The sequence below is a fragment of the Trichechus manatus genome, unplaced genomic scaffold (assembly GCF_000243295.1).
Source record: "Trichechus manatus latirostris isolate Lorelei unplaced genomic scaffold, TriManLat1.0 scaffold00122, whole genome shotgun sequence".
NCBI classification, from domain to species: Eukaryota; Metazoa; Chordata; class Mammalia; order Sirenia; family Trichechidae; genus Trichechus; species Trichechus manatus.
In genome coordinates, this window is record NW_004444058.1 from 2,136,976 (window position 1) to 2,141,769 (window position 4,794).

Below are 4,794 nucleotides of genomic sequence, written 5' to 3' on the forward strand. Positions count from 1 at the left end.
GCAAGCAGGGCTGGGCCAGCTGTCGCTCTCAAGGACCATCATCCCTGTCACCTCAGCAACACACAGGCTCCCACCCCTCTTGTCCTAGAACTGCTCTTGCCACAGTCATAACAATGACCTCTTGAGGATCGAGTCCTTTGGACACATTTCTGTCTGCACCTTAGTTGGCCAGTCCTCGCTCGGGCCCTGCCCTTCCTTGGACCTCATGCTCCATTCAGATTTCACACCCCTCTGATCTCTCCTCTCTGCCAGTGCACCCTCAGCCACCCGTCTCCTCTAAGCCCTGTGCTGGGCTGCTATCCAGGCTGCACTCTGACTCAGCCCATTAGGACAGGAGGCATCTTCTACTCTCAGGGCCAACACCTCTAGCCCAGGGACTGAGCCATTCCCCATCCATACCCAAGCTAAGAACCTGCAAATGGTCACAGATGTAGTCTCAATTCATACAACCAGGTCAACTGCAGCTCCCCGCATGTGGGGACATCCTGCCACATGCCCAGCCCGTGGTGCCTTTTCCCAGCACAGCCTCCACACAGGTGTCTGGGTGACCTTCCAACCGTGCCGCTACTCTGCGCAAAACCCTTCCACACCCTGCTGTCTTCACAGGTAAGGTCCAAACTCCCAGACGTGGCGCCCAGACTTCCCGACCTGAACTCTGCCCTCAGCTTCAATCCCCACGTCTGTCCTGTTGAGCACTTTGTGGGCCCGAAGCACCAGGCTCCTGCCCCCAACTCGTCTGTAAATTCTGGCCTGTCTACAATGCCCGCCCCACCTCCCAACTGTATCCCTCCCTCCCCAGCCCCCTTCGTCTTTGGTGGGTGCTCACCCCTCTGGGCTCTGCTGGTTTGTGAGAGCCTGTCCCCCATACTGCATGTCCCTGTTTGCACGCTAACTATTCTCCATCTGGGAGCCCCTGGAGCTGGAAACTGTCCTTTATCACAGCCCTCAGGGCCTGGAGCAGAGTGAACTCAGAGCTCAACATCTGTCAAATTTCAAATGTTTTCTAAACTCAGTACTTCTTTAAGAACGTATAGGTTAGTTAAAAATAACCAGTTGCTGTCGAGTCAACCCCAACTCATGGCAACCCATGTGTTCAGAGTAGAACTGTGCTGCATAGGGTTTTCAGTGACTGAGCTTTCGAAAGCAGATCACCAGGCCTTTCTTCTGAGGTGCCTCTGGGTGGACTCAGACTTTTCGGTTAGGAGCTTAGCACATTAACCGTTTGCTCCACCCAGGAACTCCAATTAAAAATAGCAATATTTTAAAATATTTTTTCCTCAAGGCTAAGTTCTCTGTTCTGTACATTAATTTAACCCTTACTATTCAACAGAAGAATATCACATAGATTCTTGGTAGTCACTTTACCTGTGCCCCAGTTTCTTATCTGTAAAATGCAGGTAATCCTATCTGTTCCTAACTATTTCAACATGCTGTTGTGATTCTGTGAGGAATTAACCTGTGAGAACCCAGGTGCCAGGGTCATCTCACATATTCTCTCACTTAATTTCCAAATAACCAAGGAAGGCGGGCACGACTAATCCTGTATCACAAAGGAGGAATGGGGCCTAGATGGCCGGAGCACCTGCTGGAGCCACTGCCCAGCAGCCATACTTCTGAGGGGCTAAAACCACACTGGGCATGCTGCAGCTGCCGGGTCCGAAGTAAGCTGGACTCATAGGACTCCTGGTTCTCAGGCAAGGCACTGCTGAGGACGCGGCGCCTTCGTCTCGCCACTCTTACTTTAAGGATGAGGCACTGGCACCCTCTGAAGCTCATGAAGATGCCAGGGCAAAGCTCTCCTGCACCCCCAGTCTGTCAGCACAGTCTCCTCCAGGAGAAGAGCACCTCCCCAGGGCCACCTGCTGTGACTGCAGGCTAGTAAGAGAGGAGAGACTCCAGTTTCTACTGTGGTTTGAAGTTCCCCTGTGCTGACGGCTGAGACCTCCAGTAAACCCTCTGACCACACCGCCCTCAGTTTCCTCATCTGTAAAGTGATGCCTGATTAAGCGCCGGCCACTCAGGACCAAGCATGCTATTCCACAGCAACCTTGGGGCCAGTCTTATGGTTCCCATTCACAGATGAGAAAACTGAGGCTCACAAGGCTCAAAAGCTGCCTGGCCCATCCACCTGTTTACAGTGGGGATGGAACTTGAACTCGAACGCCTCAGTCCAGCACCTCCCCACTCACAGCCCTCGCTGACAAGAATCTCAAAAAATCCTTTTTGAATGAAATCAGCCAGCTCTGTGATGCGAGCCTGGGTCTCAAGTGGATGAACTTTCCAACAGCAATTTCAACCTAAGACCTCTGAGCAGACACGTCTGCACATCACTGAGTGAGTCCCCGTTAAAAAGCCTGAGGCCTCGACACTCCACTTCTGGGACCGATTGATGCAGAACAGCAAAGTGCCAGGACCTGTGGAGGAGGAAACAAAGAATCGCCCTTTGCTCTCACTCAGGCTGTAAACTAAAGATGCAACTTCACTGAAGAGCGGAACTACTTACTGCGCCCGCCCCACCCATCCCCTTTTTTTGGTGGGGTGTATTTTTACATTCGTCTGGGGACAGGTCCCTATTTAGAAAGCGCTAAGTTAGAATCAGTGACCTAGAACACCGCCCCATTCAGGCCCAAGCCAGCCCAGCCGAAGCACTTGGTAACATTCATTCTCTCTCCCTTACAAGCTTTCTCGTATTTTACTTCCTTCCAAGTACCTGTTTTCTGACCAAAGTGACCATTAAACGCTTCTCCTTGAATTGAGGCAGTAATATTATGACAAAAATACCTGGCTAGCCCGTCAAAGCATATCCTCGAAGAGCTGACTGTGTTTAAAATTGTTCTCATTCTTTCAAGTGAACGTGTGGAAAGCCCACCAGAAACGCATGATCCGACACTGAACATGCACATTAAAACGTAGCTGTCCATCTTGATTAACTCACCTCCAGTGAGGACACAACACCATCAGAGGCAGTGCAGCTTGATTCAGAACGTGAGCGTTGGAATCTAACTGCTGCTCTGAGATCCCATCTCTGCCGTTTTCTAGCAGTATGACCTGTGCAAGCTACTTAACAATGGGGACACCAGTGCCTTTAGTGTCTTCCTCAAAGAGTTCTTTGGAGGACTGATGAGGCTAACCCAGGCTAAGCACTCAGCACCAGAAATGGCACTGGGAACCTGGCATGCGGGTGTGCCGGTCTCCCAGCGGCTTTTCAAACACGTTACGGATCAGAGAGGCTGCTCTTAAATACATCACACTTGTTCCAGATCAGGGATTGGAGCTGGCCCTCACCAGCTGTTCTGGCTGTGATCCTCTCTCCCATCTGCCCAGTCTAAAGGCACCTCTTCAGGGAGGTCCTCCAGACTGATCACCCAGTCCCTACGTCATGTCACCCTATGTTTATTTAGTGCAACAATGCTGACTTTTTTTTTCTAGTTTATTTCTCTGTTTCCTCCTACTAGAATGCAAGCTCCTTAAGAGGGGAACCTTGTCTGTTTGGTTCACTGCTGGGCCCTACAGCCTAGAAGTGGCTGCTATGTAGCAGGCAAGCAATGAGTTACCATCTGTTGAATTCAACTGCTTTATGCTGTCACACAGGAATAAAAGTAAAAAGCAAGATAAAACCATTCCAAGCGGAAGCTTTTTAAACATGCCTGAAGTGCTAGTAAAACTGTGCACCTACGCTTTCTAGGGTCCATTGCTTTCATCCATTTCTCAACCAGTCCTAAAATAGTATGCATCATCCTATAGAATAAAATCCAAATTCTTCTACCTAACACTAAGGTCTGCCTTTCCATTCCTCTCCCACTACCCTAACCACCAGCTGAGGACACCCCTCCTGAGTCGTCCACCTTCATACCTCTGGTGCTGTCCCCTGGGCCTGGAACACCCATCCAGACCTTACCTGCTCCTTCCCCAGGCCACATTCTAGCCTTGGCCCCTCCCTCCTCCTCCTGGCAGTAACCTGAACTGCAGCCGCTCCCACCAAGGGATAAGGGCTCAGGCACGGCCATACCTGGCGCCCCACGAGCTCTGATTGTCTCAATTATTCATTCATTAAGGATACTCCAAATTGCATATTACTATGAAGTGTAAACTCAACCCAACTAAAAATAAATCACTTCGGGAAAACTTCCAGCCCATCTCCATCCTCAAGTTAAAAGGAAAAGAGCTCACTGAAGGTTTCTGAAAGTGAAGGCAGCCCTCCCCAAGAGCAAATGTTTACTCTGTCTGCGTGGCCATGGACGGGTAAAAAGTCGGCCTGGAGGATTTATGATTTCATTACCTTAGTTTGGAATACTATCAAAATGTAATATGGAGCCATTTAACTAATTCTCCTTCAGCCCGTTCAGTTAATTTCATCATGATGCTTTATTACTGAAATTCTATAGCTAAACCCTGATAATTAACAAGGTTATGAGGCGGGGAGAAGAAATCTCCGCAACAGATCTATCGCCAATTCTCCCAGAATTTGGGGGTGGGTACCAGACAACTTTCCTGAGATGCCCCCGGCGGGTAGGAGGGAAAAAGTTGCCAGCGCGGGCAGGCCACGCCGTCCGCCCCGCCCTGGGGCTCGGCTGTCCCCCTCCCCGGGCCGCCCCCGGCCGGCAGCAACGCGGGGGCTGGGAGAAGGCATGGTCAGCGCCGAGCGCCCCCCGGTGCCCGACAGCGCGGGGTAACGGTGCTCTCAAACCTCCCGGGCCCTCGGCCTCCCCGCGACAGCCGGTCACGGCCTTGACAGCCCGGAAGGAGGAGGCGGCGCCGGCCCGGCCGGTCACCCGCCGCCACGCAGCCCGTCGG

The 4,794-nt window shown here is 51.5% G+C and overlaps 1 protein-coding gene across 1 annotated transcript in view; it reads right to left on the reverse strand.

Moving 5' to 3' along the window:
- The window catches only part of RER1 (retention in endoplasmic reticulum sorting receptor 1), a 10,738-nt gene extending 7,786 nt beyond the window's left edge, over positions 1-2,952 (reverse strand). The window contains exon 1 of the mRNA XM_004384323.2: positions 2,936-2,952. The gene's annotated coding sequence lies outside the window, so the exon portion shown is untranslated. The remainder of the gene's footprint in view (positions 1-2,935) is intronic.
- Between the last annotated feature and the right edge of the window lie 1,842 nt (positions 2,953-4,794).